This window comes from Aethalodelphis obliquidens, unplaced genomic scaffold, assembly GCF_003676395.1.
Source record: "Aethalodelphis obliquidens isolate GAN/ISIS:26980383/991018 unplaced genomic scaffold, ASM367639v1 scaffold1, whole genome shotgun sequence".
NCBI lineage: Eukaryota > Metazoa > Chordata > Mammalia > Artiodactyla > Delphinidae > Aethalodelphis > Aethalodelphis obliquidens.
Window position 1 is genome coordinate 46,051,788 of NW_020837945.1, and position 26,004 is coordinate 46,077,791.

Consider the following 26,004-nt stretch of genomic DNA (forward strand, 5'->3'; position numbering starts at 1 on the left):
CCAGGTAACCTCTTTAAATGAAATACCACACAGGCAGTCCCCATTCTGCATGGTACTTTGGGATCATAAAAATGACCACGCACACAGAAGCCAGAAAAATCAATCTGAATGATCAATGTGAGAAAACTGATTGTTTTGTGATCTTTAAAAATGTTTTGTCAAAACATTAAAGATTTAGTTACTGTAAGTTATAAATGAAAAAATATCAAAACTAGTAGTTATTTAGTACGATGCAATTTAAAGCATTAGAAACATTCAGAAGTAAAGTGTTTTATTTCTTTGCACTTATCAAGAATAGTTTCAACAGTGCTTGCCTTTTTCTGTTGTATATCTTTATGATATGGAAAGAGCATTTTTTCTATGCCTTGGTGAATTGTCAGGCTCCTTTCTAAGTTTGGATTAGCTTCCAATATTTTATCCTTTGTGCCTTCAGTGTGCTTTCAGTGTTGTGAAATATTCCAAGAGTTCCTTTAATGTGAAGGGTTTTTGTTTGTTTATTTGTTTACCAGCATGACTTTCTCTGGGACATCTTTAGCTGGCTTGTCATAACCACTTTCTTCAGTTATGTCAATAAGTAAACCTTCACCAAGTTCCTGTGATGCTTAATTTTATGTGTCAACTTGGTTGGGCCATCGTGTCCAGATATCTGGTCAAATTTTGAACTGCAATATCAGCTTTCACCTCGGTCTCCAGTGTACTGGTTCACTATGCAGATTTTGGACTTGCCAACCTCCATGGTCATGGGAGCCAATTCCTTAACATAAGTCTCTCACTATTATATATAAACATATCCTATTGGTTCTGTTTCTCTGGAGAATGCTAACACAGTTCCTCTGGCTAAATATCTGTCTCAGTGGTGGTGATGACATTTCCATGGTCAGCTTTTTCTAATTCTGTTTATATTCAATTAGAATTTCACTTTTTGTCGCTTTACTACACTTTCGTGTCTATTGTCCAATTACCTCTTTCAGTTTCATTTTTGTAAAATGTCACATGAATTTATTACTGTTAGACAAAAAAGCAACATAGTTACCCACTTTGCTCTCGGTATGTAGTGTGTATATGTTAATTCCAACCTCCTAATTTATCCTTCCCACTGCCACATTTTTCCCCTTTGGTAACCATAAGTTTGTTTTCAAAGGCTGTGAGTCTGTTTCCATTTTTAAGTAAGTTCATTTATATCATTTTCTTTAAATTCCACATATAAGTGATATAATTGGTATTTGTCTTTCTCTATCTGACTTAATTCACTTAGTATGATAACCCCTAGGTCCATCCATGTTGCTGCAAATGGCATTATTTCATTCTTTTTTACAGCTGAGTAATATTCCATTGTATATATGTAACACATCTTCTTTATCCATTCCTCTGTCGATGGACATTTAGGTTGCTACAAACAGTCTTTCAAAAAAAGTAATGTGATTGGTCAGTGAATATCATGTGCACCTGTTATTTATGTAGTGATTTGTGGACTGAAGAGCTAGCACAAAGTTTCTGCTTTATTTTTTTTAACATCTTTATTGGAGTATAATTGCTTTACAATGGTGTGTTAGTTTCTGCTGTATAACAAAGTGAATCAGCTATACGTATACATATATCCCCATATCTCCTCCCTCTTGCGTCTCCCTCCCACCCTGCCTATCCCACCCCTCTAGGTGGTCACGATGCACTGAGCTGATCTCCCTGGGCTATGCGGCCTGCACTTTATATATCCATCTTTATCTCTATCTACCGTGTGTGTGTGTGTGTGTGTGTGTGTGTGGTAACTGAATTTGAACTATGTTGTTGGGGAGCTGGTGATATTTAACTAAACCATGGTAACTAACTGAAATTTGTGCATATTGAGGTCACGCAATTCAAGGACTGCCTGTATTTACTTTTGAATTGATTGTCTAGGTCCATAATTAATAAATCTCTGCCATGAAGGGCAATAAAGCAAAGAAAACAGGTTCTCAGCTGAATCAGCAGCATCTCTGTAAAAATTCTACCATTTCATTAACTGTCATTCTTGAAATACCTGATACTTGTTTTTCTTGCCTATTTTCTGTGAATAACTGGCTGCTTATAGAATCACAGAAAAATGTTCAAATATAGAAAGTGGTTTGTGGCAAAGACAACTATTTCTCCACTGAAAATCCATTCTCCTCTTCTTCATTTAATTATGGTACTCCAGGTTTTAGTGGGGCATATAGCTGCCTCACTGAAGACTACATTCCCACCCTCTCTTGAAGCTTATGGCCAAATTCTGGTCTACGGGATGTGAGCAAAACTGTTGTATGCCACTTCTGGGTTTGTCCTTAAAAGGAAGGACTGTGTTCTTCCCTGGTCTTTTCTCCATTGGCTGGGATACAGATGTAAGAGCAGGAAGTGGAGCAGTTATTTTGAACCCAAAATGGAATCTGTGTTGAGAGTAGATATCAGGGCTACTACCTCTGGACAGTTATATCGAAGAGAATAAACTTCAATCTTGTTTTAGCCACTACATTTTGGGGTCTTTTTGTTTCAGACATTTAACTCTAACCTAAAAAAAATCCATGGATGGTTTCCTGTTTGAGAATAAGCTATAGCCTAACATAGTAATACAGGGGATTTATATATATCACACTAAATAGTTAATTGATTCTCCTCCCTTTCAACCCTAACTGAAAGAGGATAAGAAAAAAAACAGAAGGCTGTAAGTATAATCCCCTTCTGAGAGAATAAATTGAGCAGAACCTACTGAAGACAATTAATGATATAGTGAAGCCACCACAGATAGGATGAGTAAAATCTGCCATTCCACGACGTGGATTTGATGTTCCACATTTATCAGTTACTGTGCGCTAAGGCTATGAGTCTCTATTCCTAGTAACCAGACGTGCTGGTATGGAGGCTTCCAATAATTAAATCGAATTCCCAGGAACTGCTGAGGTCTAATAAGAGACAGTTACTGGCAATATTTACATAAATTTTGTGACAAAATAAATTTAATGTAGTGTCAATCAGTTAAGTCACTGACATGGAAATAATTTACCCTGATACAGTTCTTTAAATTTGTACATCACAGGGGCTTCCCTGGTGGCGCAGTGGTTGAGGATCTGCCTGCCAATGCAGGGGACACGGGTTCGAGCCCTAGTCTGGGAAGATCCCACGTGCTGCGGAGCAACTAGGCCCGTGAGCCACAACTACTGAGCCTGCGCGTCTGGAGCTTGTGCTCCGCAACAAGAGAGGCCACGACAGTGAGAGGCCCGCACACTGCGATGAATAGTGGCCCCCGCTCGCCGCAACTAGAGAAAGCCCTCGCACAGAAACGAAGACCCAACACAGCCAAAAAAAAATTTAATAAATTAAAAAAAATATTTGTACATCATGAAATGTGGCTCTTTTGTAAGGAACGGATAAAAGATCTGATTCATCAACACCAACAAACGTGTAATACTCGTGTATATACACTAGAGGGCACTCACCTTCTACTATTTTCTATTTGAGCAACATTTACCATAATGGCTTTCAAACAAGTGTATAGAAGAATCACCTTGGGAATCTTATTTGAAAAGTATACCCTTAGGTTGTGAAGGAGCCTGTGAATCTGCATTTTAGTAAGAGGCTATAAGGGAGCATGGTTAAGAGGATGGCTCGTGAAGCCTGACTGCCAGCGTTTGAAACCTGGCTTTGCCACTTACGAACTTAGACAATTATTTAACCTCTCTGTGCCTCGGTTTCCTCATCTATCAGATGAAGTTAAAAACAGCACCTACCTCTTAGGGTTGTTGTAATGATTAAAAGAGTTAACCTAGAACATACAGCCTAATGTCTGGCAATAAATATTCACTCTATTATTAGAAGTTTTTTTTGGTTTTGTTTTTGGTTTGTTTTGTTTCATTTGGTTGGTTGTTTTGGTTTAAACAAAGAGTTTTATTTGGGCAGACCTGGGGACCGGGAGGGCCTGCACATGAAAGAAGGTGTTGGGCCTCTTGGTGGTGAAGCATGGCTTGTGCTGACAATGCAGGACCTGGTGGGGCAGCCGGAAGTTGATCTTGGAGTCATGGAATTGCTTGACTGATGGTGGGGGACACCTGCTGGCTGTGATCTCCTCCACCTTCATGATCTGGATCGAGTGGGCCCAGGCGCGGGGCCAGGTGCCCACGTCGTGGTCTGCAGGGCTCAGGAGGGGACAGGGTGAATTGTACATCCCCCCAAACCTCCCATCATGTGTGGGGGAGGTGGGCACTTGGGGACCCGGTGGTCACAGCATCTGGTCCCAGCAGGCACTGACTACCAGGGGTGTAGACCCTCCAAATTCACTTTGAGAGGCATGACCGCAGCCCCCAAAGGCAACGAGATCCACTTGCTGGTAGCACCTCTGTTTAAATTGTTGCTATATGAAACAGCAGTTCTTGGGGCTAGGGCCTTAGAAGTGTTTAATAAAGATGCTCATTGATTTTGTTTCAAAGAGACTTGAGAACCATGCTTGAGAAACACAGGACACTTTTTAAAAGAAAAAAGAAGATATTTTCAACATTCTACCCAGCTGGGCTGAGACTTCAGGCTTTAACCTCTGCTAGAGTGAAAACGGAATGGCAGGAACCAAAGGTACAGGGTGGAGAACGGAGCAGGATGAAGCTGGTCTTCGTATGTTTTTCCAGAGAGTTTGTATTTTATTCAGAAGTCAGTGGAAATTCATCTAAGACATTGAGGCAGAAGATGGCATAATCAGGCTGATATTTGAGATAGATTACTCTGCAAGTGGAGTGGGGGGTGGAGAGTGAGTGGTGATGCTGAGGCAGGTAGATAGGGGAGCTCAGGTAGATGCAGAGCTGCTACTTTTCCATCCTACGGAATGGTCTCCAGAAAGCATTACAATTATTTACATTAGTGATTCCAGTATTAATAATTTGAAGCTTATGAATGTTTTCTTCTTAGTTCAAAATAGAGTGGAGTTTGTAATGAAGCACTCTGCCCCAACCCTACCCTATGATTTATACACAGTATAGAGTATACAGTACCTGGCAGGCATCCTTCCTAGGGTTGTTTTTTTTTTTTAAATTTATTTATTTATTTATTTATGGCTGTGTTGGGTCTTCATTTCTGTGCAAAGGCTTTCTCTAGTTGTGGCAAGCAGGGGCCACTCTTCATCGCACGTGCGGGCTCAGTAGTTGTGGCTCACGGGCCCAGTTGCTCCGCGGCATGTGGGATCTTCCCAGACCAGGGCTCGAACCCATGTCCCCTGCATTGGCAGGCAGATTCTCAACCACTGAGTCACCAGGGAAGCCCCTCCCTAGGTTTTGAGGCAGTCACCAACTGCCTCACAACACCAGAGGCTGTAAAAGGGGTACATTCTGCACCCTGACTGGTGATACTGTAGAGGTTGGGGTAGATTTCCAGTAGCCATGGCAGCTTTGAAGTGTCTGACCCAAAAGGTTTAAAATAAACTTCAGTTCTGCTCTATCACTTCCCCAGCCAGAATGGGAGGAGCTGCCAGTGGGGTGGGAGGAGTGTAGGAGGAGGGGAAGGCTGAAGTCCCACTCTCCTTATTGGCTTTACCTAAAATTCACCAACACTGTTCTGCTACCGTCAAATTAGCAGAGTCAACAGGGCTAGGGAAAATAGCTACATGAGTCTTTTCTCTAGTTCCTGAGGAGGGGCTATAAACGATTTTAGGAGAAAAGAATCCATCCCTGGAGCCCTCTCTGACAGGATCAGTTCCTACTTGTGCACTCGGCCAAGCCTTATATATCACCCACATACCTAGTCACTAAATTCCTTAGAAACATATCTGTTTCTAAGTCTCTGAAAACACGCAAAATGTAAATAGATAAAACAGCTCTTCTCTCTGTTGTTCAGATTGCAGAATCATAGGTTATTATCTTAGACTGCTTAGAGCTAGAAAGAACCTAATCCAATGGTTTTCAAATTTGTTTTAGTATCAGATCCCTTCAAATGAAATCCTGTCAAGTTCAATTAATATGTTCAATTAATTGAACATTAATATGTGAACAGAAAGCAGAGCTACTTCTATTTCTATCTGGGCAATGCCTCTCTCTGTGTTTGTCACACCTCCAGCACCCTACTGTGTGAATTAATTCTTTGAACACCTGGGACTTAGAGGAGCAAAGTCTGATTTGGAGCAAAGTCACGATTAAACAATTTCTTCCATTTTACAAAGGACAAATATGAGTCCCAGAGAGTTAGTAATTCTTTGAGTAGAGTGTAAAATCAACAGGGGGATGCATAGAAATAAAATCAAAGGTTATTGTTCAAATGCATGATAGAGAAGAGTTTGGAAAGGATTTTCTTAATGGTTTCTTCAGAGTTGGATCAATGAGTCAAGAAAAACATGATAAATTGCAATGTGTGAGGGGCAAGAAGAAGGTTTAATTTAGATCTAGAGAAGGATTTCAATAGAAAGAGATGCAAACTTTGGAACTTTGAAATCTCTGGCCCAGAATTTGTTCAATGTGGCAAAGCTGCATACCTGTCTACAGAGAATCAAAGCCAGCTTTTAATTAAAGTCCTGCATTGTGGTGGAGACCTTCAGCCCTATCAGCCATTAGTCATCATCATCCTTGGCATTATCAAATATCCATTACAGGTCTTTACAAGTTGAACCCAGAGGTCCTTTTTCCACTGGACATGGTTTGTGCAGATCAATAGTTTAGACAGACAACAACATGGTAATTTCCTGAAGATTCGTAGGAGAAAAACTACTCAGTTCCAACCTTTCTTGCCTTTGTTTCTGCATTCAAAATCAAACTCAAAACTTGCCTGGTCCAGGAAGTGTCTACCCACCTGACTTGGTTCATTACTGTGCTCAGCAACTTCCGTTTTTAACTTACCTTGCTGAACCTCTGTTCCTCACCTGTAAAGTAGAGATAATAAGAAAGATTTCTTACTGTGCTTATATGAATAAATGGAAATAAAATACATTAGCCATTTAGCACAGTGCCTGGCACATAGTAATTATATTAAAACTGTTAGTTTCAGCATGAATATCTGATAAACCAAGGTCAAATTAATAAAAATTAGAAGAGGTTAAATTTCTCTTTAGGTATCTTCCCATCTTTTCACTTAGAATCCACTCTAATTTCTGGGCTCTGTTATTTTTTATTTTTTCTCTTTTCCCCTTTCTTTCTTTTTATTCTGGAATAACAGTGATCAACTTTCATTAGTGTAGAGGTTAATTGATGATAGGAATCAAAGTAGAGAATAAATTAGATACCCTATTCAATACTGTAGTTTGCCTTTAGTTACAAAATTTTTAGAATTTCATTCCCTTAGACAGCAGAGGTGTTTGTTTCCCATACCTCTTTCATCTCTAAATGGTTAGAGAACATTTGTTTTTTTTTTTTTTTTTAGAACATCTGTTTTTAGTTAATACATTCTATAGTGTTGGACAAGGTAAGTATCTCTGGAAATAAGCCTGTGGTCAATCCAGACCAGCTGAAATTAACCCACACTATTCAAGTGGAAATTCTAGAACTGAAAAGTTCAATAGGCGAAATGAAAAATTCAATGTATAGGCTTAACAACAGATTGAATATTTCAGAAGAAAGGGTTATTGAACTTGAAGACAAATCAATAGAAATTATTCAACCTGAATAACAGAAAAGTGAATAATAAGAAAGAACAGCGAAAGAAGTTCCATGCGGGAAGTTGATAGCAATACACGCCTACCTAAGAAATAAGAAAAATCTCAGATAACCAACCTAAACATACACTTAAAAGAACTAAAAAAGAAGGACAAACAAAACTCAGTTGAGAATATGTTTCCTTTAAATCCAAAGATTACCACAGAATTCACCACTGTAACAGAATAAAGGAGAAAAGTCATAAGATCAACTAAACAGGTGATGATAAAGATATTTGACCAACTTCAACATTTATTCATGGTTTAAAAAAAACTCCTTAGCAGAAACTAACACAACATTGTAAAGCTTTTTAAATTTTATATAAATAAAAGTAAATATAAAAGTAAAAGTAAATATAAAAGTAAAAAAATATAAGTATAAATTTTATACTCCAATAAAAATTAATTTAAGAAAAGAAACTCTTTGGTATAGCCACAATGGGAAATAATTCAGCACTTCCTTATAAACCTAAACATGAAAACACCATATGACCCAGCAATTTGCACTCATGGACATTTATCCCAGAGAAGTGAAACTTATGTTCACACAAAAATCTATACGTAAATTTTCATAGGAGTTTTATTCATAATAGCCCCAAACTGAAACAACCCAGATGTCCTTCAATAGGTGAATGTTTAAACAAAGTGGGATATATCCTTACTATGGAAAACTATTCAGCAGTAAAAAGGAATGAACTCTTTTTATGTCAAAAAACTTGGATGAATCTCCAGGGAATTATGCTGAGTGAAAAAAATCAATTCCTAAAGATTGCATACTACATCATCTATTTGATTTATATAAAATGTTAAAAATTTTTTTTTTTAGAAATAAGGAACAGATTAGTGCCTACCAGGAGTTAGGAATAGTAGGCAGGGAGAGGAAAGAAATGTGCTTATAAAAGGGCAACATGAGGAATCCTTATGGTGATGGAAACGTTCTGTATCTTGACTATGGTCAACTTACACATGAGATAAAATTGTATAGAACTAAATACACATGAGTATAAGTAAAGCCAGAGAAGTCTGAATAAGATTGTTGGATTGTAATGTGAAGGTCTTCACTGTAACATTACACTGTATCTCCGCAAGATGGCACCACTGGAAGAACCTGGGTAAATGGTACAGACTCTCTGTATTATGTCTTACAACTGCATGTTAATCTACAAATTATCTCAAAATAAAAGGTGTAATTTAAAAAACCACCCCTAACAACCTAGTAATAGATGGGAACTTCCAAATCTGATCAAAAGTAGTTCTAAAAAGCATATAACAAATCTTATACTTCTTGGGGAAATATTGAAAGCTCTTCTTTAATATCAAGAACAAGACAAATACCTGTTCTCCCCACTTTTATTCAGCACTGTATTAAAGGTTCTAGCTATGGAATAATGCATAAAAATGAAATCGAAGTTATAGCACAGGAAAAGAACTAAAATTGTCATTATTCACAGGTCATATGGTTGCATATGTAAAATTCCAAAAGAATCTACAGTTAAATTTTTAGAATTAATAAGTGTACTAGCAAAGATACAGGAAAAGTCCATATACAAAAATTGTTTATATAGTATACAAAAATCAACTGTATACGTTAGCCAAAAAACAACCCCAAAATATTTAAAATATGCCATTTAAAATAAAATTAAATTAAACACAAGAATAAATCTAACTAAAGACATGCAAGGCCTCTACACAGAAAATTACAAGCATTATTAAGAAAAATTAAGGAAGATCAGATAACTGAAAGAATATACCATAGATGTTTTAAATACCAGTATTATAAAGAGGTCAGCTTCCTGAATTGATCTATGGCGCAAGTGCAATACTGATCAAAATTCCAATGAGTTTTTGTTATTGTTGTTGAAATTAACAAGTGGTTATGTAATTTATATTGAAATGTAGAGAGGTAAGGAAAGCCAAATTGCTGTTAAAGAACACTATGGGAAAATTTGCTCTACTGAGAATTAGTTAACAGAACTATTAAATAATTTTAAAATATTAAAAAGTTATAGAAGTTAAAGGAGTGCAATACTGGTACAAAAATGGACCAAAAGACCACTGGAACAGGAGAGAAAATGAAAATGCAGAAACAGACAATGAATAGATAAACACGTAATTATGACAAAAGTGGAGCTGTAGAAAAGTGGGTAAATGATAGCCTTTTCAATAAATAGTGCTGGGTCAATGTATTAATTTTCTGTAGCTGACATAACAAATAACCACAAACTTAGTGGCTTAAAGCAACACAAATATATTATCTTACCGTTTTTTAGGTCAGCAGCCCAACACAAGTCTCACTAGGATAAAATCGAATATTGGCAGGACTGCACGTTCTTTTCTGCAGGCTCTAGGAGAGAACTCGTTTCCTCGCCATTTCCAGGTTCCTAAAGCCACCCATGTTCCCCACTCTACGTTGGCTTGTGACCCCCTTCCTCCATCTTCAAGGCCAACAGTGTTGCCTCTCTCTGATTATTCTTCCCTAATTAAATCTCCCTTTGACCACAGCCTGGAAAGATTCTATTTTACAGATCCATTTGGTTAGGTTGGGTCCAGTCAGATAATAACCAGGATAAACTCCTCATCTCAGAGTCACATCTGCAAAGTCCCTTTTGCCATGGAAGGTAGCATATTATGAGGTTCCAGGGATCAGGAAAAGGGCATCTTTGTGGGGCCATTGTTCTGCTTACCACAGTCAACTAGATACCCTATGGAAAAAATAAGAAACTTTCCTTTACCACTCACCAAACACAAAATCAATGACAGATGGGCTATAACTGGCTATAAATGTGAGAGTTTGAAAAATTAAAATTTTGGAAGAAAATACAGAAGAACATCTTCATGATATTGGGGTAGTGAAGGATTTCACGACCAGGACACAAAAAACACGTAAGATTGAGAAATTGATTAAGATTAAGAACTTCTTTTCATCAAAACATCCTATTAAAGAATGCAATGCAACGCCACAGAGTGGGAGAAGATACGTGGAACACACATCGTCAATGAAGGGCTGCGTCACAGTCTGGGTTCCCCTGAAAGCAGAACCTGAAAAAAAGACTTGGGTACAGGAGCTTCTGGGGATCCACTGTGTGTGTGTGTTATGCTTCACAATAAAACAAGTTAACACCAATAACAACAAAGGTCTTAAATGTAATAGCTAACACTTATTAAATGCTTTCTATGTGCTAAACTCTGTTCTAAACATTTTATGTAAATCAACTCAGTTAATGCTTAAGACATGCCCAGAAGTAGATACCTTTGTAATCCCTATAAAGGAGGAAGTTGAGTCACAGTATACTTAACGTCCTAAAGCTAGTAGGTATGGTGTGTGATGGCAGGGATTGTTGTCTGTTTTGTTGACTGCTACATTCCCAGTGCCTCTTGATTGAGTAAAGACGCAAAGCAGGATTCAAACCCTGCTGCCTTTGGTAAAGCCTGCATTCTTAACATGGCACAGAACAGCTCATGTTATTCATTTAAAATCTCCTATTAGGGCTTCCCTGGTGGCGCAGTGGTTGAGAGTCCTCCTGCCGATGCAGAGGACACGGGTTCGTGCACCAGTCCGGGAAGATCCCACATGCCGCGGGGCGGCTGGGCCCGCGAGCCATGGCCGCTGAGCCTGCGCGTCTGGAGTCTGTGCTCCGCAACGGGAGAGACCACGACAGTGAGAGGCCCATGTACCGCCAAAAAAAATAAAATAAAATAAAATCTCCTATTCATGTCCAGATTGTAAGAATGAAGATAATAAAAGTATAGGGAAATTAAAATTAATGTTTTAATTTTAAAAATAGGTTTCTATTTTAAAAAATAAATTTTAAAATGTTATCCATTAGTCTAGATTTCTTAGAGGAAAGGGGGATGGGAAAAACTGATCTCGGAGAGTGAGCAGTGAGCGGTGCCTTGAAGCGAGATCTTAGCTCCCTGCCCAAGAACTGAACATGGGTAGCCTGGATGAAAACCAGGAATCCTAGCCACCAGTCCACCAGGGTCTAGAAGCTAAAAGCAAAATTCCCCTGGCCCTTGCCCCCATTGAAAAATGCATTTCTCAAGGAGGCAAACATGTAAAAACAGGTACATTATTAGAGGCGCAGCACAAGTGGGAGAGCACACGGAGGAACTGTTTAGTTAAGACAGAAGTAAGGCAGAGATACACACCCAGAGAGAAAGGGGTGTGGGCGTCCTCCCTAATGAAGAGAAGGACAGTAAAGAGGTGTCTGACTCACTTATATAGGGCAGTTCCTCCAGGTCTTTTTTTTAACTTTGGCCAATTATCTGGTTTCTTTTCCCACACCTGACCTTCCCTAGGCACCTCCCCAACATGCGTGCACAACTTCTTTCCAAGATGGATTCCAGTCCAGAGGTCTATGGGGGGGCTTGGCATCACCTATTATGGGGTGGTGCCCCCTCCTTTCTGCACATGTGCAGTGTCTCCCTTGCCCCAAGGACGGGAAATATGCGACCTATTGATCTTTCCTCAAACAGGGTTTAGCCTCTCTCTGTCCCCGCAGTGACTGTTATCTTAAAGTGTCCACAGTCCAGCTATTGACCCTGTCCCTGTTGTTTTTTTCCTATCTCGAAGTGCAAATGGGAGGCTGGTTGTAAATATCTAGCCTAGAGCCCACCTGCCTCCTTCCTCAGGAAAAGTTAACAGGAGGCTAGTTGTAAATGCCTAGCCTTGGAGTCCATCTATCTCCTGCCTCAAAAGCAAAGGCCTAAAGAATGTTTTAAAATACTTTTCTTCCCCACAAAATGTGTTTAAGATCATATTCCCATCATTGCCAGCCAGCATTTTAGCCCTTGCCAATGAACTTCACAGATCACAGAAACCCACCCTTCATAACGCTTCTCCCAACACCTGAGCCTAATCCCTGCGTGACCCTCTCCCAGCTGAAAGACTTGTTCGTGTTGGCTGTTACTTTAGCAGTCACGTTTCCAGCCACTGAATCATATTAAGCTGAAATCAAAACCAAACACATATTCCTCTAAGAAACAGCCAAGGCTTTCATGCTAAATACCAAGCATTTCTCCCCAGCAGTCCAGGAGTTCTAGCACTTTAAGATGTTGACCAAGTATTGTCCAGACTACAGGTCACTGCTTAGAAGTTTTTGTTGCTGCTGCTGCTGTTGATGGTGGTGGTGATGCTGTGTGTGTGTGTTTTCAAAACCAATGTAGAAAAGTTCATGCAATAGTCTGCTTTCATTTTAAGAAAAATGATTACAGTATAATTTGTATAATAAAATCTCTTCTGAGAGATCACAATTTCCCTTCTGTTGGATGATGGCCAGGTTGTTTTGGGTGGGCAAGGGGAATATTCAAAAGTAGTATTCATGCTTTTTCAATGAAACATGCATTTAAATGAAACATGCATTTAAATGAACCACAAATCAACATGTCAGTTGAAGCTATGGAACTGGCTACTATAGTGACTTTATTTATTTTTTTTAATTTAAAAAAATTTTACATTGGAGTATAGTTGATTAACAATGTTGTGTTAGTTTCAGGTGTACTGCAAAGTGATTCAGTTATACATATACATGTATCTATTCTTTTTTGAGGTCGTTTCCCATTTAGGTTATTATAGAATATTGGGCAGAGTTCCCTGTGCTATACAGTAGGTCCTTGTTGGTTATCTGTTTTAAATATAGCAGTGTGTACATGTCAATCCCAAACTCCCAAGGTTTTGGTGCTTGTGATAATGTCTTCAGAGAAATTATGCAGTCTAAAACACTAATGTATTCCTACTCTTGTGTATTTAATTTTCTATGAAATATATTTATGTGCATATCCATTATCATATCAATCACAATGCCTGCTTGTTGTTATTTCCTTGAGCCTATTAAAGTAAATGATTTATATTTTCCCTAGAAGTTCATATACAGTGTTTTTTTATTCACTCATAAAAACCATATTTATTTTGAAAGCTATAATTTCACATGCTCATACTAGAATTATATATAATAAAGTCCCAGCCTGTAGGGAACAAGTTAGAAAATAAATAGGCATACCTGAAGTAGAAAAAAAATAGGCATACATGAAGAAACAAAGAACAAATTTCAAATATCTTATATTGTACACAGGATTATTTGCTATTTATCAAATTTTATATTTTGTTTAAGATTTTTTCATTTTTTTCCATAAAAAAGACTCCATAGTATAGTTAAATTTTTTTGTTGTTGTTTTTTTCGGTACGCCTGCCATGGCTCATGGGCCCAGCCGCTCCGCGGCATATGGGATCTTCCTGGACCGGGGCACGAACCCACGTCCCCTGAATCGGCAGGCGGACTCTCAACCACTGCGCAACCAGGGAAGCCCTAGTTAAGTGCGTTTTAAATGTTTGTATCCTTATAGGTCTTTTCATATTCTTACATAAATAAATCACAAAAGGAAAGTATTTATTTGAATACAATGAGATGATTCGCACATTAGAAAAAGCCTTGATTTTCGGAGTCAAACAGAGATGAGTTCAAAATTCAGACTTTGCTACTAATTAGCTGTGTGATTGTAGGTGGGTGACTTGACCTCTCTTAGACCTTGGTTTTTACCTCCCTAAGAAGGAATAACATCTGCTTTGCAGGGTTGTTGTACAGGATTTTTATCCATCCATTTCATCAACATATAAGCATTTCTAAGTGCTACTACTTTATAACACAAATTTTTTTTTTTTTTTTTTAGTTGGGAGGAAACTTTAAAGAAGAAAAAATTACGAGCAAAAGCAAGAGGCACGTAAATCTGTTTTTCCTCCAGAGATCATACATACTCCAGCAATGTGGATGAAATGTCCCCATTTTCAACCCTATATATTTATCCAAATCAGATAGATAGATAGATAGATAGATAGATAGATGGATGGATGGATTCAAGGTGCTCTTCTCCTTCCTACAGAGCGCTGTTTATTGAGGCAGCAAATATTTCTTGAGTGTCTAATCCATGCTGGGCACTATGCTTGGTGCTGGAGGCTGTGAACAAGACAACGAGTAGTAGTCATTCCACATGCTAATATAGGATATTAGTTAAGAGTTCTGGTTACAAGAAACAGCTACTCTAGCAAATGTAAGCAAAAATGGGAATTTATTGGAAAGCTACTACTGGTAGAGTTAAACATCCAAACCCTGGATAGGGTAGGACCAGGAATTCATGGACCTTCCCCTTTGGGCAATGATGTCATTATGGTGACTCAGCCCCAACAAGTCCCAACCGCTGTGTCTTTCAGGTCAAGTTTCTGAAGAGAGAAACTCATTGGCTCAGCTTGGGTACAGTGTCTGTCCCTGGTCCAATCACCCATGGCCAGAATGGCCAGCTCATGTGGCTTGAACCTGCCCCAACATATCTGAGTCTTCCCAGAAACTGAAAGAGTTTGTGAGTAGAGCAGACACTCGTTAGTTTCTATATCTTGCAGCCCTAACATTTCAATAGGTTCAGGGTTATATTCAAAATATTTAACAACTGCTATGACCCAGGCAGTGACTAGTCCAACCAGTGCTGGTTGTAGCCTAGAAACAGGGTCCAGGAGGGTCCTTGCTGGGTCAGGCGTTAACCCTGTATAACACCAATATTGAAATAAATAAAACTCCCCTTCATTCAGTTATGTTACAGTTCATCAATATCTCAAAAATGTGGCACCAGAATTAAATACAAATATGATAAAATGTTAAACAAAAAGCTCTTCAAGTCTTTGTTTGCCTTTATTACTATGTAGCACTGATCAGCTACTTTGGGAAGTGCTAGGTAAGTGTGTGTTGGATGGGTGGACCCTTCAAACAAGAGTCACTGCCAAGTTACAACAGGACTAGTTACCTCCTCTGATCTGGTCACTAAAATGGCTAATTGAAAACTGAATTGCAGCCAGGAGGCTTCAAAAGAGGCTCACCTCCACTATCCTTCACTGCAGCAAAAATAAGGTCTGGTCAGACCCAAATGAGACCAACAAAATCACCAGTGTCAATTCCCAACAATGGATTGGGAAGCTGATCTAAGATGGGCTGCTCATCTGGAAACCTTTAACTGTCCAGTCCTGTGCTCAATGCTGGAAAAACACCTTGGCCTGTCTCAAGGGCAGGGATGGGGACATGGGCATGCAAAATGTACTCTCATTGTTCAAATGCCTGAGAAGGTAACCTGGATGAGAATTCTGCATTGGCTGCTCAGAAGATACCATGAATCTAAGAAGACTGATCACCACATGTATCACAGCCAGCACCCGAAGGTGAAGGGGAACATGTTTAAAAACAAGTGGATTCTCATGGAACACTTCCACAAGCTGAAAACAGACAAGCCCAGCAAGACGCAGCTTGCTGACCAGACTGAGGTCTAAGATCAAGGAAGCACTCTGAGAGCAACTCCAAGCCAAGCAGGAAGAGATCACGAGGAATGAGACCAACAACTAAAGCTCTCCATCTCTTGTCTGTACGTAGTGGCCTCTGCAAATGTATGATCCATCGTTCGATAAAACAAGGCTTTATCTGCCTGAGGTGGAAAACGTGAATTGCATTTATTTTTCTGTCAGCTTTTGGATATGTTGAACATTCAACCAATTAAAAATCTGAGTCTTTTTCACATGAACTACTGTTCACTGAGAGCTCCCTCTCTGTTTATGGGCTATTGATTTACTGAATCAAAATATAGGATTTTACATTCATCTTTAGTTACATTTCATCCTATTAGCTTCAACCAATTTGATTGAACCTGTTGAGTTCTGTTGGCTGTTAGTATGTCATGATGCATGCTAATTATTCCTTCCACATTTGTGACGTTTGTGACTTTGATTACAGTATAAAACTCTATTCATCCAAATTGTTGACTTAAGAAAGATAAATAAAAAAGAAGATAATGTGGAGTGTAATGCCTTGTAACACGTCACCCAAACCTTGTACTAAGTTGTTCCCAATCCAATAAATGGCCACCCTTGATTTTCAGATGCCAGTTGGTGTAACTATACGTATTTTCATCTAGTGCAAATTTCTGCATTTTATCTGCCAGGATATAAAAGTCTTTAGTTGTATTTTGGCATTTCTCTCCAATATTCTTTAAACATCACCAATAGTACTTCGTAAGTCGCTTACAGAAGTCATTCCAACCAAAGAATAAAGTTCAACTAGATCTGGACACATTCCCTGATTTAAATGATCTAGGTACCCTTATTCCGTGCTACTCTATTTGGACTTCCCTCAACTTCCTACTTCCCTATGACTCATATTTCTCTATTAATATTTGAGATTTAGTTTGCAGAAACTAATACAATATTGTAAATCAATCGTGCTTCAATAAAACAAATTAAAATTTAAAAAAAAATACTGCTATCTAATCACTTTAAAATGACCTCACCAATATACAGAAAAAAAGAGGAAAGTAACACGTCATCAACAACAGATGAGTTAGTGTGGTAGCTTTATACATAATTTTTTTTCTTTTTTCTATTTTCTAAAAATACGGAAATATTTTTCACTTCTATTTCAGTTCAACCAGACATGGATTAGGCTCAAACTAAGAATTCACCAGACTATGGGAAATCTTATACCACTGCACGTGTAAAATATATTTTTACTTAACAAATATTGATTCAGCATCTATTACTTACTAATGAAGAAAGAGCCAAAAGGTTCCCAAATGGAACAGTCTTACTGCAGTTTGGAGAAACCAGTCATATTTTGTCCCTACAACCTGTGTGTACCTGTTCTCCAGGTGAAATGCCCTTCTTCCATTTCCACCTCTCTACATTCTCATTCACCTTCCAAGGCCAATTTCAAATGCTAATTTACCAAAGAAATCTGCCCTAATCCTGTCATCTAAATATGCCTTTGACAATTCAGAAGTCCCATCATATCCTGCCTTAAGATCAGCTGTGTATGTTGAAGCCTTATGGGATGGGGGATATGTCCCTTATAGGCAAAAAATGTATTTTAGTCAGTTTTCTTAGATCCTCCATAGGACCTAGCATGATATGCCATAAATACTTTCTGAAAAAAGGAAACAATTAAAGGTAATTAATCTACTCTGTTAACACTTCCCTATTCAGGAAGTAAATCAGCCCTCTCAAATCATAGTCAGATAGAACATGAGAGAGAATACTAAACACTGGCTGGGATAGTTAGGAGGATTAACTTTTTCCCACCTTTTTCTCAAGTCAGATTTGTTCTTTTGTGTAGAAACAACGTCCTTATTGGTAGGTTGGTAGCTCTTAATCTCAGCTGGATGGAATTTCATCTTGTTTTCAGCTGGATAGAAGTAGGCTGGCTATATGCTTGTTAGTATTTAAGAAGTCCCGTATCTTGGGGGGTAGCACTTTTTATGCCTGGTTTTTCCTAAAGTTGAGATGGCGTCCCAGGCAGAGGGCCTTCTTTCTGAAGAGTGTAGGGTTGCTATTAATCAAATAGCATCTTATGAGCTGCATGTCAGTGATGCTTATTTATCTATGGTTAGTATGGGTCCTTGAGCCACTGTGAGGGAGGTTTCAGTTCTGATCTGGATAATATATCTTATATATCCTTTCTCATTGTGGTTATGGCCATGTTTGTTGTTTGATACTAGATGTAACAACAATTTAGTGGCTGGGATTTTGCTTCTCTGTGGCCCAATGATTTAGAGCTGTGATTGCAAATTGTGGCCTATTATTGGGAGAATCACAGTTCTTTTCCAGAGGATTCCCAAAACTTGTATGGGCATCAGACACTGTTATAAATAATTTTTCACCCGTCTGCTATTTTAGAGCTAATGTAGATGTGGTAGGGTTAATGAAATAGATTGACTTTACAACGGCACTTAATTTATGCTGGACTTCTGCCACTTGTCGACACAATTACTGGTTATAGTGCTAGCATATAGGGTTCATAAATCTGACCCTTAAAGAGGCCTAATAGCAAAATGCTAGGCACCAGCATATTAGAATCTGAGTGGCTTCTCTTTGAAGTAGCCTGGGTTCAGGAAGGCAGCTGGGGCCTTCTGGAAGTCAAAGGACAAACTGAGGACTCTGGACTGAACAAAGAAGGCCTCTTTGGATAGCCACAGAGACAACAAAGTGAGTTTGTGTGAGATTCCAGTCTTAAACATAGACTTCTCTCACCTCGAGCCTCTCCCTATTCTTATCCCTGTCCCAGGCCTGTTATTACATTGAAGATACAGAAGTGCCTTCTTTTCATACATTTTTCCAAGATCAAGCTGAGGTGAAGAGAGAGCATGCAAAGCAGTTCATAAAATATCTAAGAAAATATAAGTGTAAAGTCTGCCTTCCTGTGATTAAGGTGACTATGTAACTTTGTTATGATGATCTCCATGGGGCCTTTGCTGGGTCTAGAGAACTAAATTATTAGTTGCTACCTGACTTGTTAGCTTATTCATGTTCCTACACAGGACGTGAGGGCAAGCATGTGTCTTCTTTGTAGCCTCTTCATATCATTTTCAGTAAACTTTAGCCGCTAAATGTATGTTTGGCTTTTCTCAAGGAGCCATACAAAGTGTCATCTCTGGACCACAGCACCAGCATCACCTGGGAAGCTCACTGGAGATGCAGATTCATTGACCTCACTCTGATAAACTGAATCAGACTCTCTAAGGATGGGCCCAAGGAGCTGTGTCTTACCAAGCTCTCCAGATGATTCTAATCCTCTGTATAGTTTGAGAAGAACTACTGGTCTCTTCCTAGGGCTGTTAGTATCCTATATTAGATCTTTAATTCAGATGCACGCTCAGGTATTTAATACAGCCGTCTCTTCGATGTAGTAAAACAAACATTTTTTTCACTGGAACAGACACTAAAGAAACAATCTGAGCCTTAGTCGAAGGTATTACATTTAGCAACATTCCTACTTATCTGAGGGGGTTCTTTTAACTCCAGGTCTATAAAGAAAACTAAATGTCTGGTGACTGAACTGAACCACCATCCAAAGCTAATGAAATCCCAAAGCTAATGGAATAGTGCATATAACTGTGCTAATGGTACCCATGCTTTGCAGAACATTAAAGTCACCTGGGGAGCTTTGAAAAACCCTGCTCCTCTGTACCAATTAAGTCAGAATGTCTGCAGTTGAAAGCCAAACATCAGTATTTAAGGTGCTCCACTGATTCCATTGTGCCAGGAAGTGTGGAAATCATTGACCTCTGCAAACCTAGTCATAATTCTACCCAGGAAGTAGGATGTAACCAAGCTGTGCCTCAGGTAGGATAGTGACTCCCCTGTTTCTCTCCAACAGAGGCCTGATATAGATAACTGGGGAACTGGCAAACAAGCTATAGAGTCTGCTCTGCAGTTGGAGAAAGCGTTAAACACGCTGCTGCAAGAACTGAAGACCTTGGCTTCTAAGAATAAAGAAACCAATGTAAGTAGTAAACTGGTTCTGAAAGCAGTGTCATCTTTCACTTCTGGATTATGGCTCGCTTTTGGGAAAGAGCCCAAGGCAATGGATTAGCTAATGTGTCTATTTCCCCCGAAGGAAATATATGAACTTATTTCTTGGACGTGGGAGGAGTAGGTGTCCTGGCAAGGAGAAATGCAACTCAATACAAGAGGGGAAGACGACTTTTCAGGAATAAGGCACTCTGGATATAAATAAACACATCTTGAGAACCAGTGTCCTAGACTGCCCCTACAAAAGTGAATGTCAGTGGTGACCTATTCTATAGACTTCTCTGAAGTATTCTCGGTTCATAGTGAGCACTCTACCTCGCAGTGGTAACTTATTTCTCACCAACCCTTTAACTTTTCTGGAAGTCGAAGTGAAGAAAATGACCTAGTAGAAAAGTTATCAACCGAGATGCATACTGGACTCGCTGAGGAGCCCTGAAAATGATCAAATGCCTGAGCCTTATGCCAGAACACTAAAATTTAAATGCCTAAATGGGGTCTGGGAGCCTACTCGAAACTTACATGTCATTGAGATAGGGTGGAAAAATGTTGCAGTGGTAGCCTATTACTTAAATTAATCTGTACTTTTGATGAGTTGCCTTAACACTCATACTCATTGAAAGTGGTTGCTTGTATTCATCTGGAGGTCTTGAAGGTCATAGATCAGTGCTCTTTGAACTTCAATATGCATATGAATTGCCTAGTTACTTCTTAAAATATAGATTCTGATTTAGTAGGCCTGGAGGGGATTCAGGATTCCGCATTTCTGACAAGCTCCTAGGACTGCTGGACTAGGACTGAGCTATAATTTGGGTAGCAAGATCTTAGATTGCCTCCCACTGCAGACAAGGGCCTCGATGAGTTCTTCCTTGTTTTATTTCTGTAGCTCTCACGCTTCATGAAGAAGTTCCTGGATGAACAGACCAGGAACATAAGCTATCTGGAATACCAGCTTAACTATCAGAAGGACTTAGAAAAGGCGGCCAAGAGTGAAGGACAGCCTGAAAAGGCTGCTGAAGCATCTGAAACATCAGGTTAAAAGACAACATCTGATGGCAACACAGCAAATCTTCCCACCCAGCAGGTCCCAACGTCAGCTACTTAAGAATCTTGATCTTCTCCATTTGACAGAAGTGTGCTTTCCTTTTCACTTCACAAATAAATGTTTTGCATTATAATTATGTGTAAAGAGATGGATATTGGAGCACAAGAAGGGTTAGGTTCATTAATGTGAGTTTGGTGAAAGCTTCCTGAGGTACAGTGGGTGCATTTAAAAAAAAAAAAAAAAAAAAAAGGCTTTCCTCAACACTCAGATACAGAGTCAGGATTTGGTAAATTCAGCTAGTCCAAGTGGATATAGCAGAAATTAAGTAGTGAAACTTTAGATCTCCCTAATGTCCTCCTCCCCCAGCTTGTATACACATCTTAAGTTTACAAAATAGTAGGGTTTTCTAACTAAATGCAAAGCTAAAACTTAAACAAGAACTCTTGGTCTAGAAAAGGTGACTCTCACTTGAAAGATATACAGTGAATAGGCAGCTGCAACCCAGGTGCATTTCCACAGCTGGAGGTAGGCATAGGGAACAGGAGGGTACCTAGGCAATTAAGACAATACAGGGCCTCCCTGGTGGCCCAGTGATTGGGAGTCCGCCTGCCGATGTAGGGGACGCGGGTTCGTGCCCCGGTCCAGGAAGATCCCACATGCCGCGGAGCGGCTGGGCCCGTGAGCCATGGCCGCTGGGCCAGCGCGTCCGGAGCCTGTGCTCCGCAACGGGAGAGGCCACGGCAGTGAGACGTCCGCGTACCGCAAAAAAAAAAAAAAAAAAAGACACTACCGACAAGTGTTGGGATGCCCCGACCCCCTCCACTGTGGGCTACCTAGCAGCTACTGGCGTAATTGCTTTCAGGAGCAAACAATGAGCATGCAAGCTTGGATCAGACCCAAGGGCCTCAGGTGGCTAGTACCACCTGGGAAGACAGGGGCGCTATAGGATTGTGTCCTGGCTTTAAAACTGACCAGCTCCATGGCCTTGAATAAGTTTTTATTTACCTCACTCATTGATACAGTTTAGTCGTCTGTAAAGTAGGATTAATATTACTTAGTTCATAAAGTTAATAAGAGGATTAAGTATGTAAAGTATCTAAAAACAGCACCTGCTCAAATTATGTATTCTGTTATTTGTATAATAAACAGTGCCATTTCTTAAACTCGGAAAGCCAGTACATAATGGAAGCACTTAGAATAAGAAAACACGTCACTGAAATTGAGACAGAATCTTAAAACATTTAATATTAGAAGTAACTTGTTCTACATATTTAATCATCACCACAAACCTATGAGATAGGTTCTTTTTTATCTCTGTTTTACAGATGACACTGAGACAAAGCAGTAACTTACCCAAAGTCATACTGCTACTTAGTGGTGGAGCTGAGGAAGGATTAATTAACTGTCTGATAAATATTCTCTATTATGGTGTTCATGAAAAGTGATGTTGAATTGCTTAAAAAGCTTAATTGATTTCAACTTTTATGTTTTGCTAAAACTACTTATTTTTGAACCATGCTTCTTTCATTTTACTTTTTAAAATTGTGGTAAGAATACTTAACTTGAACTCTACCCACTTACATTTTTAAGTGCACAATACAGTATTGTTGGTACTTCCCTGGTGGTTCAGTGATAAAGAATCTGCCTTCCAATGCAGGGGACTCAGGTTCCATCCCTGGTCAGGGAACAAAGATCCCACAGGCCACGGGGCAACTAAGCCCACACACAACAACAACTGAGCTCGCGCGCCTCAACTAGAGAGAGAGAAAGAGACAGAGAGAGAGAAAAAAAAAACCCGCGTGCCAAAATGAAGAGCCCCCGCGCCGCAAGGAAATATCCCACGTGCCTCAACAAAGATCCCGCCTGATGCAACCAAGACCCAACGCTGCCATAAATAAACAAATAAATAAAATTTTAAAAAATACAGTCTTGATAACTATAGGTCCTATGTTGTACAACAGATCTTTAGAACTTATTCATCTTGCATAACTGAAACTTTATATGAATTGAACAGCCCCCCACGTCCCCTTTCTTTTGAATGTATGTCCATGTTTACTCTGTTCTTCTATTCATTCCTATGTTGCATGAATGTTTTTAGCAGGTCATTACTACTGCAATCACTGTGCAAAAATCCATATGTCACGTATGCTTTAAAATGTTCAATGCCCACTTGTTATGTTACATTTGTATTAATAAAGATTGCACATTAAAAAAAAAAGTATCTTGTTCTAAGGGGAATAGTCAACCACATAGTGGACTTCTTTTTCTACCTCTTCACACCTTTTCTACAAGTCACACATCTTGAAAATCACTGCCATGGCGAGCTTGTCACCACTGGAGAAATACTAGTTTACAAAGCATTCTTGAATAAATTCTCACTTTTATAATTACTAATTTATATCCAATTTTATACTTGTTAATGAATGATAGAAATTCACATTGAATTGGGAATAAGACAAGACTGCATTATGCTCAGCACTACTTATTGTTTTTTCTGAATGTTCCCAAGCAGCGTTTCTCAACCTTAGTACTACTGACATTTTGAGGCAAATGACCCTTGTTATGTGGAGTAATCCTTTGCATTGTAAGGTGTCTAGCAGCATCCCTGGCCTCTACCTCTACCTACTAGATGGAAACTTCTCCAGTTGTGGGAAAACTGTTTCCAGACATTGACAAATATCTCTTGAGAGGCAAAAATCACCCTGCTTGAGCACCACTATTATAGGGAATGCAATAGAAAAGCTAAAGGAAAAGATCTGTTTGAAAAAAACTTATTTAATGTGATATGATTATAACTAGAACTGAAAAACTACGATAACTTACAAGAAAGTTATAAACTTTCTTTTCATATATAGTATCAACAAATAGAATATTTTTTAAAAGATATCTTGTTTAGCCACAAATATCAATACATAAAATATCTAGGAATAATTTTAACAGAAGTAGCTTGGAAACTTTATAAAATAAAACTAAAATGTTTCCTGAAAGAAAGAAGCTTTGAATAATGAAAAGAGAAGAGGAAGATTAAATTTGAAAATTGTGACACCTTCCAGATCAAAGGTCTAAGGCAATTTTGTTCATGATCCTAACAGGATTTTGAGAGTTTAGACAGTTAGTACCAAAGAGTAAGCTCCGGTCATGGGGAAAAACATGGGAACACACATAAAACTTCCTTAACATCATTAGTCACTGGGAAATACAAACCCCGAAATCACAATGAGTCACTATATACTCATCAGAATGGCTAAAATTAAAATGACTATCAACACCATATGCTGGCAAGGTGGTGAAATAACTGAATCTCTCACACATTGTTGGTGAGAATGTAAAGTGGTACAAACACTTTGGAAAAAGACATGTCATTTTACCTTATAAAATAAGCATATACATACCTCATGCCTTTTGGGAGGACACAATTCAGCCCATAATAAATAATAATATTGTTAACTAAAATTGAGTAAAGAAAGCTACAAAGAAAAGAAAGGAAGGAGTTACAAGCTAATTCACTTGATGTTCACAGTAGGAGTCAATAGATACTGCCTGAAGAAAGAGGGTTCTAAGAGTTTTATGTAAAAGTCTAACTATAAAGACAGTCACTAGAATAAAAATATCATAAGGACTATAATTTTTAATATAACAGCCTCCATAGTGAAAGCTTATATAAATACAATCATCATACTACATTTTATTTTGTAACTCTTCTGTTAGTCCTTGTTTTAGCCATAGTTTCATTGTTAAATACATTCAGTGTTCACTCCCAGGACTTTTGCTGATGTTTCCCTGATCATTTTTCTGCTTGGGTCAATTTTGTTCTTTAGGAGGTACTTCAGCAAGGCCTAATGCAGATAGTATTCCCACAGTCCATGAATTTGCAGAAATTTTTGCCTGTACCTTTGACACTTGAAGAATATCTTGGATGGATTTAAAATCCTTGGCTCAAACTTTCCTCAAGTATCTGATAAATATTGTTCTGTTTGTTAGCATCGACTCTAGCTATGCCAACTTGTCTTTCTTTCCCTTATAAATGACACAATGTTTTTGCCCAGATTCTCAAAGTGTGCTACTAGTGTTAATAGGCTACATCTTGTGTTGGCAGGGTATGTGTTAGTAGGATATGTCTTGGTATTGATCATTCTGAGACAATTTTTTTCCATATCTTGGGTATGCTTTTTAATATATAAATTCAAGTCCTATTTCACAGCATTTTCTAATGTTTGCTTTACTCCATTCTTTTATATTTCCTCCAACTGGAAGAACTCCAATTATTCATATTTTGAATCATTTTTGCCTACCATTTATAACATTTACTTTAAAAAAATCCTTTTGCTTATTTCCCTTATACTTCATTTTTTCCATATGTATACACTGTGTCCTGCTGTGCTTTCCATAGGGTCTATTTCTTCTTATGCTATTTGTAATTTAGTCTTTATTTATGAAATGATTCTGTTTCTTCCATTTCTTCCCTAAATTTTACTAGGTACCATTTCAAATCTTTCTATTGACCGACCATCAGCTTCCTTTGGTGGCCAAGTCTTCCCTGTGTTAATGTATCTATTTATTTTTTAAAGGTTACACTCCATTTACAATTATTACAAGATATTGGCTATATTCCCCAAGTTGTACAATACATCTTTGTAGCTTATCTTACACCCAATAGTTTGTACCTCCCACTCCCTCACCCCTTCACCCTTCCCCACACTGGTAACCACTAGTTTGTTCTCTGTATCTGTGAGTCTGCTTCTTTTTTGTTATGTTCACTAGTTTATTGTATTTTTTTAGATTTCATGTATAAGTGATATCACACAGTACTAGTTTTTCTCTGTCTGATGTATTTCACCTAGCATTATGCCCTCCAAGTCCATACATGTTGTTGCAAATGGCAAAATTTCATTTTTTTTATGGCCGAGTAGTATCCCATTGTGTCTATGTGTGTGTGTGTGTGTATATATATATATATATATATGTATGTATACATACCACATTTTCCTTATCGAGTCATCTGTTGATGGATACTTAGGTTGCCTC

General features: G+C 38.6%; 1 protein-coding gene, 1 non-coding gene and 1 pseudogene across 2 annotated transcripts in view; 1 reads left to right on the forward strand and 2 right to left on the reverse strand.

Annotated features, from left to right (window-relative positions):
* CPOX (coproporphyrinogen oxidase) overlaps positions 1-6,838 on the reverse strand; it is a 29,828-nt gene extending 22,990 nt beyond the window's left edge. The window contains exon 1 of the mRNA XM_027103092.1: positions 6,816-6,838. The gene's annotated coding sequence lies outside the window, so the exon portion shown is untranslated. The remainder of the gene's footprint in view (positions 1-6,815) is intronic.
* Positions 4,262-4,393, reverse strand: LOC113624291 (small nucleolar RNA SNORA68). Its single transcript, XR_003434288.1, has one exon. It is a non-coding gene; the product is annotated as a small nucleolar RNA SNORA68 (small nucleolar RNA).
* Positions 6,839-15,435: 8,597 nt separating the features above from the next.
* On the forward strand, positions 15,436-15,911 carry LOC113626083 (60S ribosomal protein L19 pseudogene; annotated as a pseudogene).
* The last annotated feature ends 10,093 nt before the right edge of the window (positions 15,912-26,004 follow it).